General features: G+C 48.6%; 1 pseudogene across 1 annotated transcript in view; it reads left to right on the top strand.

Annotated features, from left to right (window-relative positions):
- LOC146866938 (lysine-specific demethylase 5B-like) overlaps positions 1-12588 on the top strand; it is a 532890-nt pseudogene that overhangs the window by 19852 nt on the left and 500450 nt on the right. Inside the window, exons 2-3 of the transcript XR_014966714.1 lie at positions 6057-6207; positions 6428-6542. The product of XR_014966714.1 is annotated as a lysine-specific demethylase 5B-like (transcript). The remainder of the gene's footprint in view (positions 1-6056; positions 6208-6427; positions 6543-12588) is intronic.

Raw genomic sequence — 12588 nt, 5'->3', positions numbered from 1 at the left:
CCTCTTCCCTGAACACGAGGCTCGAGACTGTCCGGCCTGTAAGTCTTTCAGATCGAAAAAGACTATTCGGGACCGAAGAGGCAGACGAAACATGGCACACTCCTCAACCTCCGTTCCAGTCGATATCTTCGGAGACGACATCGAAGATCCGGGACAGCAGCGCACCGAAGAGGACCTAATCAGTGCTTCCGAGGCCGATGACTCAGATGTGGAGGATATCACTCCGGCGCAGAGGGTCGTGAGTAATATACCCCCCCCCCCCCACACCCGCGCCAGCACCCAAAAAGGCTTCGGTCACGCCTTCGCCTCCGGGCCTAGGCAAGACCAGAGACAATGCTTCACACACCCCACCTTCGGGCCCTGTGAAGAAGCCAAATAAGCCTTCCGGCGGCTCGGGCTTGAGCCAGCCTGTCAGCGGTGCCGAGAATTATACTTCGGCACCGAAAAAGAAACCGGCCTCTACCTCGACACCGAGCTCCGCACCGAAGCCCTCGAGGTCGAAACCCAGCACTTCCGTACCGACGCCAACTTCGGTACCGACCAAACCCCATAAGGCCCTCGGCACCGACACTTCCAAGCCGAAGCCCACCTCGGCGCCGACCAAAAAATCGGAGGTTCCCAAGCCCATTGCTAAGCAAACTGTCACAGACAAGCCTAAAAAGTCATCGGCCCCGAAAACTTCAGCGCCGACGGACCAATCACTGTCACAGGAACTATTTACACCGGATCCCTTACAAAAAACTCTCACCAGGGCTACAAAAACTGGACATTTGGCGCACTCTTCCAAAAAGAGACATTTGGACAAACCGGCTCCACCTCCACCTCCAAAGAGGAAGGACTCTGCTACCTCCCCTTTCAGAATACCTTCCCCACCTCCTCCACCCTCTCCACCTCTGCCTTCTCCACCCCCACCTCATCGCTCTCCGACCCCGTCTCCAGACGATGATGATCAGGGGGACCCATATCACGATACAGGGATTGTGCCCCAAGACCCCACCCCTACAGGATCTCCAGACCCATGGGACAACTACAATAGCCCAGATATTCCCGACGTCCCACAAGATGACCTTTACCCTTCCTGGCCATCTCCACCGGAAGACTCCTTAGGTTTCCACCACCTACTTCAAAGGGCGGCACACTATCACGGGGTAGAGTTGCACACTGACCCAGTGGAGGAGGATTTCCTCCTTGACACATTTGATACCACACATAGGTCTACCTCCATACTACCTATGCTCAAGGGGGTGGTAAAACATGCGCCAGAGGTTTTTAAGGACCCAGTCAGGGCCAGGGTCATTAACCCACGCATAGAGAAAAAATACAAAGCTGCCCCCACAGATCCTGCCTGTATCAAAGGGCCGCGCCACTAGATTCCCTAGTGGTTTCCACTGCACGAAAAAGATCAAATTCCCAGGCGTCAGGCGAAGCACCACCACCTGACAAAGAGTCAAAGCTACTGGACGCATCAGGAAAGCGCACTGAGTCACAGGCAGCCAATATATGGCGTATCGCCAACACCCAAGCGCTATTGGCCAGATACGATAGGGCATATTATGATGAATTAGAAACCATAATGCACCACCTCCCTGAAAGATATAAAACTAAGGCCAATGAATTAATTCAAGAGGGCAAGACAATAATGAACACCTCTATACGCTGTGCCTTAGACGCAGCAGACACCGCCTCCAGGGCCATTAATACTAGCGTCCTCCGTCGCCATGCTTGTCTAAGAATATCAGGTTTTAAACCAGAGGTACAAGCCTCCATCCTGAATCATCCCTTTGACCAAGAACACCTATTCGGCCCAAAATTAGATGAGGCCCTCGAAAAAATGAATGGGAGCCCTGCAGTCACACCCTCCTAGGCGCTCTTTTCGCCTCTCTTCCTTTCGGAGTACATCTAGAGGCTACACCTCAGATAACGCGTCTACTTCCTACAAATCCCCCACTCAGTCCACCTTCACAAGGGGTTATCAAAGAGGCGACTATAGGGGCATTAATAATAAAGGCAGAGGCAAAACAAATACCGCCCGCTCTGCCACACCGCCTACCCAATGACTTCCCCCGCTCCCTCCAGACCATCCCACTCCGGTCGGGGGCAGACTTCAAAATTTCCTTCATGTCTGGGAGACCATCACCCCAGACAAGTGGGTGACCCAAATTATTCGGTCAGGATACTGCCTGGAATTAACATCTACCCCCCCCAAACATTCCACCCAGGCAACGCCCAATGTCACAAGAACATTCCACATTACTAAAACAGGAGGTAATCTCCCTCCTACAAAAACATGCAATAGAACAAGTTCCCGTCAATCAGCAAAATTTAGGGGTCTACTCCCTATATTTTCTGATACCAAAAAGGGACAAGACCTATTCTAGATCTCCGGCCCCTAAACACATACATACATTCAGACCATTTTCACATGGTAACGCTTCAGCAGGTGCTTCCGCTCCTCTCCCAGAACGACTTCCTCACCACACTGGACTTGAAAGACGCATACTTCCACATTCCAGTCCACCATGCTCACAGAAAGTACCTCAGATTTGTAGCGGGCGGGCAACACTACCAGTTCAAGGTGCTCCCATTCGGGGTCACAACAGCACCACGGGTATTCACCAAGTGCCTAGCGGTAGTGGCGGCACACCTCAGAAGACAGCACATTCACGTCTTCCCATACTTGGACGACTGGCTGATAAAAGCCACGTCCTACAACCAATGTATACACCACACCGCCACTACAATCCAACTCCTTCACCAACTAGGCTTCACGGTGAACCACCAAAAGTCCCAGCTAACACCATCCCACATAAAACAATACCTCGGTGCCACCTTAGACACCTCAAAAGCAATAGCCTACCCCAATCCGGCCAGGATTGCAAGCATTCAGGCTTTGCGACAAAGATTCATACTTCAACACTACCTTCCAGCAAGAGTGTTTATGCAACTGTTAGGGATGATGGCCTCTTGCATTTTCATAGTGCCCCACGCAAGACTCCAGGCAAAAAGTGGGGGCTAACCATGTCTGATGAGGCACTGTATTGCAATGGAACCAGGCTCAGGGGCAACTGACAGATCTGGTGTTGGTAGACGGTCGCACCCATCGCTCTCTGCAGTGGTGGAACACCACAAACCTTTCCAAAGGTCGACCGTTCCTGGACCCGGTTCCACAAATAATACTAACAACAGACGCATCGCTCTCCGGCTGGGGAGCTCATCTATTACACCTCACAGTGCAGGGCACATGGACGCTGCAACAAAAGTTACTCCATATCAACCATCTGGAGTTACTACCAATGTTTCTAGCCCTAAAATCTTGTCAGACACAGATTTCAGGCAAAGCAGTCCTCATTCGCACAGACAACATGACGGCCATGTATTACATTAAAAAACAAGGCGGCACACACTCTCCACAGCTCTCTCAACTAGCACAGAGCATATGGAGATGGGCAATTCCACACAAAATCTTTCTCCTAGCCCAACATGTCCCAGGAGTCCAAAACACCATGGCAGATCTGCTTAGCAGACAGACACAACAGTTCCACGAGTGGGAACTTCACCCGCAGGTTCTTCACCCGTTCTTTCAAACGTGGGGGCATCCACAAATAGACCTATTCGCCACCCACGAAAACAAAAAATGCCCAAGCTTCGCCGCCAGATACCCACACCCATTGTCCAAAGGAAATGCGATATGGATGAACTGGTCAGGCAAATTTGCGTACGCTTTTCCACCTCTCCCACTAATTCCATTAGTGGTGCGAAAGCTACAACAGCATTCCCTCACGCTGATCCTAGTAGCTCCAACATGGGCCAGACAACCGTGGTACACCACGCTGCTGGAACTCTCGGTAGTACCACACCAAAAGCTACACCTCTCACCATGCCTCCTAACCCAGAATCATGGAGAGATCAGGAGAGATCAGGCAGCTCAGCTCAGCTCAACCTTGCGATCTGGCTTCTGAAATCCTAGGGTCAAGACTGATTTGTATATGACTGGGTCCAAACTGGAATGGCATGGTGAGCAAAACAACGATGGATTTAGGCCCAGATCTCTGTACTGGGGTGAATGTATGACATTGTTCTGCATTCTGTCCATCAACAGTTCTTTTTGCAGCTAGCAGTTGATGGCAGCCCCTGGTTTACACCCCCACTTTGGGCGGGAAAACCGGCAGGAAAAATTCTAAAGAATAGGTGTGCCCACCTCTGCCAACCCAACCCTTAAGATTGGGGAAGCGAGGTGAAGCACAACTATCAGTCCCCGCCATCTTGAAGATTGAGGACCCCTCCATTCAGGGCTAGGTCTATGTCCCCCTCCCATAGGAGGGTGGCATAATAGAGGATTTAGTCACCCCAAGTAAGGTGCCCATTGGCCCTTCAGGCCCCTGTAAGTATAGAAAATGGTACCTGGTTACCTAGGGCATTTGGACTGAAGAGGGACCCCTCACCTAGGCCATGCAGACTGCCACTGCAACATGCATGGACTGGTGCAAACAAAAAGAAAACAGTTGACCTGGCACTGCTATACCAACTTGCACTGCCTAAGGTATCGGTAAGTCACCCCTCTAGCAGGCCTTCCAGCCCAAAGGCAGGGTGCACTGTACCACAGGCATGAGCAGATCTGCCCCTACACTATTTAAGGTAATTCTTAGATATTGTAAGTGCCAGGGAAGCCATAGAAAGTACATGGGCTGGAAACTCGACAACTCTAGTTCCCCAGCACCACGATTGCTTCTCTGAACACAGGAGTATTTGGTACCAGCCTGAAGGGCCAGTTGTGAAATCGTTTGTAGGAAAGAAACACTGGCTTAAGGGGACCTGGTTGGCAGGGACCCTGTGCACTACAATCAAAACGACATCAAATTCCAGGCAAAAAGTGGGGGCTAACCTTGTCTGATGAGGCACTGTATTGCAGTTAGCACAGCTAGGGGTCAGCATGTAATAGTGTAATAGTGTACTCGCAATTGGGCGACCATATCTTTCCACAGTAAAAACAGTGGGTTTGTACTGTCAGGACATGCAGAGTAAATGTCCTGCCTGTGTCATATGTTGCACCCTCTCTTTAGGACTTGGCAGGCCGGCCAGAGGGGTGACTTACACAGATGTACAGGGGAAGTTGTGACTTTGCCTTTGCTTTCAGTGGCAAAGTTGGGCTAACAGGTACACAATTGCTCTACCAGTCTGCAGTGTGGGACCTGTTTTACTTGGGGATCTGTTTTACTTGGGAGGTGGCCAAGGTGGCCCAACCATTGTTGCAAGCCCTTAGGTACCCACCCTTGTAACCTACATGTCCTGGGTACCTAGGTAACATTACTAGGGAGTTGCAGGTAAGTTAGCCATTTCCAATTTGATACAGTCTATTCGAAATACAGTTTAGGGTCCGGGCACTGGCATTGAGTTCAGTCGAAACACTAGCAGCATCAGTTAACTCAGAGGAGACCCTTAAAAAAGAGGCATTTTTCACATGTGAATCCAAAAAATATTCTTGCTGCAAAACAAAAAGGCATCTTAACAGTAGGGGTAGTTTTTTATTTTTAAGAATTTTATGGATTCACATACCATTTACATGCCTCCCCAGAAGGAGGTGAATTTGCAAAGAAGAGGCATAAAAAAAAGAACACAACAAAAGGGAAACCAAAAACTCAAAGTAGTCGCTAGAAAAAAATCTGAGGATGGCAACCTTTGAAGGGTTTCCGGGGCATACGTCTGATGTCATAGAAGGATGGAAATGACACCAAAGGGTGGACGATGCCTATGCAAAAAAAAAAACAGAGAGAAATAAGACTAAAATACAATTTCAGACCTGACCACTAGCTGAAATAATGCACAGCATGTGAATCTAGAGAATTCTTTAAACTTCAAAAGTACTCCGACATGGGAAGTATCCTTTTCATTTATTTATTTATATATTTGGCCAAAGGGTCCTTCCTTGTAAACATTGACTGACATGGAACTGCAAATCTTCCTCTGAGAGTAAGAAGTAAAGTGATTATTAGCTGCCTTAACTCGGTGTACTAAACACACATTTAGAAATGACATAATTGTTTTTTTTCTCCAACTAGATCTTTCTGCTTTCAAGGACTTAATAGAAGAATCGGAAATAAAGCATTTTCCTGACAACGACCTTTTACGCCGCCTGCGTTTAGTTACCCAGGATGCAGACAAATGTGCATCAGTGGCACAACTGCTTCTAAAAGGCAAAAGGCAGACCAGGTAACATTCTTTTTCAGTTTGTTTCCCAGCCTAATGGTGAAATTGTTGAATTGTCTGACTGTTACGCAGCAGCTAATTTCATAGTTTAAAAAAAAATGTGATTGTTTTTGCTTCTTCCCTTGATGGTTTAATAATCGTTTGACCAGTGCAGACTTTTACAAGCTCCCAGTTTGTGATTGGCCTGCCGATGTTCTTGCTAAGTTTTCCTTGTTCTTTTTAGGTATCGATCAGGTGGTGGTAAATCTCAAAGCCTTTTAACTCTGAATGAGCTGCGGAGTTTCGTGAAACAGCTTTATGCCCTCCCATGTGTCATCAGTCAGACACCATTGCTTAAGGTACTGTCATTTTAATTTGGAAATTGGGGTTGACTATTGACTCATTGTTTTTACTTTTAAGAGGTTCTTTTCCTCAATGCTCTTAACTTTCAAGACCACAAGACCTCACAATCTATCATGCAAATTAAAGTCCTCCAGTAGGGGTTATAAAATACAAAACCTGGTTACCATGACAACAAATTAATTTAAAACACCGTTAACATAAGCCTTGCCTGTTGTCCTTAGCTTTTTTTATGTGCACATAGGTGTTACCAGAATCGCCCCATATTGTTGTTGCAGTTTTATAGAGTAAACCCAAAATCACTTCAAGCTTAACTGTTCCGAATACCACACGTGCGGTTGACACCAATGGAAGGTAAACGCCACCTTGTTTGCTAAAAGACTTGTGCAGCATGGAACATTTTGTAAATCCGTATAATGAGACCTTATTGTGCCATGTATAGTTCGGAAAAACATCTACACAAATCATTTTCTGTCCACCCTATGAGGAGTCTGCACAACTCACTGTGATGCCAATGCTAAGCCCTCAATGCTCCCAGTGTGATTCATTTGAAAATTATATGTTCGAGGCATATGAGCTGCAGATTACACACTTGTGCATAGATCGCCATCTGGTGTTGGGCCCGGATGTTTGCAGTTTGTTTTTCCTCTTGGAAAGTCTTTGGAAGTCACGAGGTCGGTGACTCCTCCTTTGGATCGTATTGCGCATGGGCTTCGGCTCCATCCTCAGATTGTTTTTTTCCGCCATCTGGCTCGGATGTGATCTTCGCGCTCCGGCTCAGAACAGCTTCCAGTTCGACGGTCGACGCGCAATCCTCACCTTAAACCGCGGTATTGTTTCGATCGCAATCTCCCCCACTCGACGCGCCTTCTCATTGGCACGGACCTTCAGTTCCAGTCGTCGACGGTGGCCTTCGGGCCTCTCCAAACTTCGGTCCTGGCTAATGGAAAGGACTCCATTTACAAAGTGCCCTCGATGTGGGTCCAAATTCCCCCACACCGATCTCCACGAGGTGTGCAATCTCTGCCTCTCCCCTGAACACGAGGCTCGAGACTGTCCGGCATGTAAGTCCTTCCGGTCCAAAAAGACTATTCGGGACCGAAGAGCCAGAAGAACTATGGCGCACTCCTCGACGACGATCCCGGACGACATCTTCGGAGAAGGCATCGACGCTCCAGAGCAGTACACCGAAGAGGGCCTCGTCAGCGCTTCCGAGGCCGACGACTCAGATGTGGAGGACATCACCCCGGCGCAGAGGGTCGTGAGTACTGACCAAGCGTCCGGAGGTTCCAAAACCAGGTTCCAAACAACGAACCGGCACGGAAAAGCCTAAAAAGCCAGCGGCACCGATTCCTTCGGCGCCGACGGACAGACCAGCCTCACCGGACTTATTTACACCGGATCCCTTGCAAAAAACACTCACCGAGGATCCAAAAACTGGACATTTGACTCTTTCTTCCAAGAAGAGACATTTGGAGAAGCCTGCTCCACCTCCGCCTCCAAAGAGGAAGGACTCTGCTACCTCCCCATTCAGAATACCTTCCCCACCTCCTCCACCTTCTCCACCTCCACCCCCTCCGCCTTCTCCACCCCAACCTCATCGTTCTCCCACCCCTTCTCCACAAGATGATGATCACGGGGACCCATATGATGATAGGGGATGTCCCACAGGACCTACCCACAGGGGACCCCACTCCTTCAGGATCCCCAGACCCATGGGACGACTACAATATGCCTGATATCCCCAACGTCCCACAAGATGACCTTTACCCCTCCAGGCCATCTCCACCAGAATACTCATTGGGGTTCCACCACCTACTGGAAAGGGCAGCACACTATCACGGGGTAGATTTACATACCGACCCCGTGGAGGAAGACTTCCTCCTTGACACGTTCAACACCACACATAGGTCTACCTCCATATTACCTATGCTTAAAGGAGTGGTAGAGGTTTTTAAGGACCCAGTTAGAGCCAGGGTCATTAACCCGCGCATCGAGAAAAAAATACAAAGCTGCCCCCACAGATCCCTCCTACATCAGAGAGCCAGCGCCACTAGACTCTCTAGTGTTATCCACTGTACGTAAAAGGGCATATTCCCAGGTATCAGGTGAAGCACCACCACCTGACAAAGAGTCGAAGCTACTGTGCCTTAGATGCAGCAGACACAGCTTCCAGGGCCATCAATACAAGCGTCCTCCTGCGTCGCCATGCTTGGCTGAGAATATCAGGGTTTAAACCGGAGGTACAAGCCTCCATCCTTAACCATCCCTTTGACCAGGAACATCTATTTGGCCCAAAGGTAGATGAGGCCCTAGAAAAAATGAAGAAGGATACAGATACGGCGAAGTCCATGGGAGCCCTACAGTCACACCCTCCTAGACGCTCCTTTTCGCCGCTCTTTCTTTCGCAGTACATCTAGAGGCTACTCTTCAGATACCGCGTCCACTTCGTACAAATCCCCCACTCAGTCCACCTTCGCGAGGGGTTATCAAAGAGGCGGCTATAAAGTTAACAATAATAAAGGCAGAGGCAAAACAAACAACGCCCGCTCTGCCACAACGCCTACCCAATGACTTCCCCCCCATTCCCCCCAGACCACTCCACTCCGGTCGGGGGCAGACTCCAACATTTCCTTCCCGTCTGGGTTACCAACACCTCAGACAAATGGGTGACACAAATAATTCAATCAGGCTACTGCCTAGAACTCATATCTACCCCCCCAAACATTCCACCCAGACAGCACCCAATGTCACAAGAACATTTGATACTCCTAAAGCAGGAGGTAGTCTCCCTCCTAAAAAAACAAGCATTAGAACCCGTTCCTACCAACCAACAAAACATGGGAGTCTACTCCCTATATTTTCTCATACCAAAAAGGGACGAGACTCTACGGCCCATCCTAGATCTCTGGCCCCTAAACACATACATACACTCCGACCATTTCCATATGGCAACGCTTCAGCAGGTACTTCCGCTCCTCTCCCAAAACGACTTCTTGTCCACCCTAGATCTAAAAGACATGTATTTTCACATTCCAGTGCACAAAGCTCACCGCAAGTACCTCAGATTTGTAGTGGACGGACAACACTTCCAATTCAAGGTGCTCCCGTTCTGGGTCACAACAGCGCCAAGGGTATTCACTAAGTGCCTAGCAGTGGTAGCAGCACATTTACGAAGACAACACATCCACGTCTTCCCATACTTGGACGACTGGCTGATAAATGCCGGGTCGTACAATCAGTGTGTTCAACACACATCTATCACCATTCAATTACTCCACCAGCTGGGCTTCACAGTAAACCACCAGAAGTCCCATCTCCAACCATCCCACATAAAACAATACCTCGGTGCCACCATAGACACCTCAAGAGCACTAGCTTACCCCAATCCGGCCAGGATTGCAAGCAGTCAAGCTCTACGTGCAAAATTCGCACTACAACACTCCCTTCCAGCTCGAGTGTTTATGCAACTAAAAGGGATGATGGCCTCTTGCATTTTCATAGTGCCTCACGCAAGACTCCAGATGCGTTCTCTCCAAGAGTGCTTAGCACGCCAATGGAACCAGGCCCAGGGTCAACTAACAGATCTGGTGTTGGTAGACGGTCGCACCCATCGCTCTCTGCAGTGGTGGAACACCGCAAACATTTCCAAAGGTCGACCGTTCCTGGACCCGGTTCCTCAAATAGTACTGACAACGGACACATCGCTCTCCGGCTGGGGAGCTCATCTACTACATCTCACCACACAGGGCAAGTGGACACCTCCACAAAAGTTACTCCATATCAACCATCTGGAGTTACTAGCAATCTTCTTAGCCCTAAAATCTTTTCAAACTCAAATTTCAGGCAAGGCAGTCCTGATCCGGACAGACAACATGACAGCCATGTATTATATCCAAAAACAAGGCGGCACACACTCTCCACAGCTCTCTCACCTAGCACAGAGCATATGGAGATGTGCGATACCCCAGAAAATCTTTCTCCTAGCTCAGCATGTCCCAGGAGTCCAAATCACAGTGGCAGATCTGCTCAGCAGACAGACACAACAGATCCACGAGTGGGAGCTTCACCCGCAAGTTCTTCACCCATACTTTCAAATGTGCGGGCATCCACAGATAGACCTCTTCGCCACCCACGAAAACGCCAAATGCCCAACCTTCGCCGCCAGATACCCACACCCATTGTCCAAAGGGAATGCGATATGGATGAACTGGTCAGGCAAATTTGCGTATGCTTTTCCGCCTCTGCCACTCATTCCACTAGTGGTGCGCAAACTACAACAACACTCCCTCACACTAATCCTAGTAGCTCCAACGTGGGCCAAGCAACTGTGGTATACCAAAAACTACACCTCTCTCCACACCTCTTAACCCAGAACCTTGGAGAGATCAGGCACACGGACCCAGCGCAGCTCAACCTTGCGATCTGGCTCCTGAAATCTTAGAATTCGGGTACCTAAATCTTCCCCCTGACTGTATGAACGTCATCAGAGAAGCTAGAAGACCTACCACTAGAGTGTGCTACGCCGCCAAGTGGAAACGTTTTGTTGTTTATTGCCACAACAACACCATCATTCCACTGGACGTGTCCATTCAACACATAATAGGCTACTTACTCCACCTACAAAGAAAGGTGCAATCTAGCCTATACGTCCATTCGACTACACCTCGCAGCTATTGCAGCTTACTTACAAAACAGGCAACATCTTTCACTCTTTAGAGTACCTGCCATTAAAGCCTTCATGGAAGGCCTTAAAAGAATAATTCCCCCCCAGAGTGCCACCCTCACCTGTGTGGAACTTAAATATCGTTCTCACAAGGCTAATGAGGCCTCCCTTCGAACCTTTCCATAAATGCGAATTACAGTTCCTAACATGGAAAACCGCCTTTCTTGTAGCCATCACTTCCCTTAGACGGGTCAGTGAGATACAAGCACTTAACATTCAAGAACCTTTTCTCCAAATGCACCATAACAAAGTTGTTCTCCGTACCAACCCAATATTCCTCCCTAAAGTCATTTCTCCCTTTCACCTAAACCAAACAGTAGAACTACCAGTATTTTTCTCGCAACCACAGACCGTTGCAGAAAGGGCTCTTCACACACTGGATGTGAAACGAGCCTTACTCTACTACATTCAGAGAACACAACCTTTTCGTAAGACCAAACAACTGTTTGTTTCTTTCTCTCCACCACACAAAGGTAACCCCATCTCAAAATCGGGGATAGCTAGGTGGATTGTAAAATGCATTCAAATCTGCTACCATAAAGCAAAGCGAACGCTATCCATTCCCCCGAAAGCCCATTCTACACGAAAAATAGGGGCTTCCATGGCATTCTTAGGGAACATCCCATTAGATGATATCTGCAAAGCAGCTACATGGTCAACACCGCACACTTTCACCAAACACTATTGTGTAGATGTGCAAACTAAGCAACAAGCTAGTGTGGGCTAGGCTGAACTCAAAACATTATTTCAAACCACTGCAACAGATATGGGTGGTTGCCGCTAACGGTGGGTACTGCTATATAATGTATGCACAAGTGTGTAATCTGCAGCTCATATGCCTCGAACGGAATATGCTACTTACCAGTATGCATCTGTTCTTGGCATGTAGAGCTGCAGATCTACACACGCCCACTCGCCTCCCTGGCTACCTGTATCTGTCCCAGTTTATCTTATTTAGATAGCACACACATGGGCATCTTCACTGTTACTACTACGCTCCATCTTTCCCTGCTGGCGAAAAACAATCTGAGGATGGAGCCGAAGCCCATGCGCAATACGATCCAAAAGAGGAGTCATCGACCTCGTGACTTCCAAAGTCTTTCCAAGAGGAAAAACAAACTGCAAACATCCGGGCCCAACACCAGATGGCGATATATGCACAAGTGTGTAGATCTGCAGCTCTACATGCCAAGAACAGATGCATACTGGTAAGTAGCATATTCCTTTCTGCATTCTGGTTGAAAGGAAACTAACACAGAATCTAGTGAGCACCAAACCTATGGCAGAAACTTCAGCAGCTTAGCACAGGCCTTATCCAT

This window comes from Triturus cristatus, chromosome 1_2, assembly GCF_964204655.1.
Source record: "Triturus cristatus chromosome 1_2, aTriCri1.1, whole genome shotgun sequence".
Lineage (NCBI taxonomy): Eukaryota > Metazoa > Chordata > Amphibia > Caudata > Salamandridae > Triturus > Triturus cristatus.
Note: the sequence above shows the minus strand (reverse complement) of the source record. Positions and strands in the feature narration are given on the sequence as shown.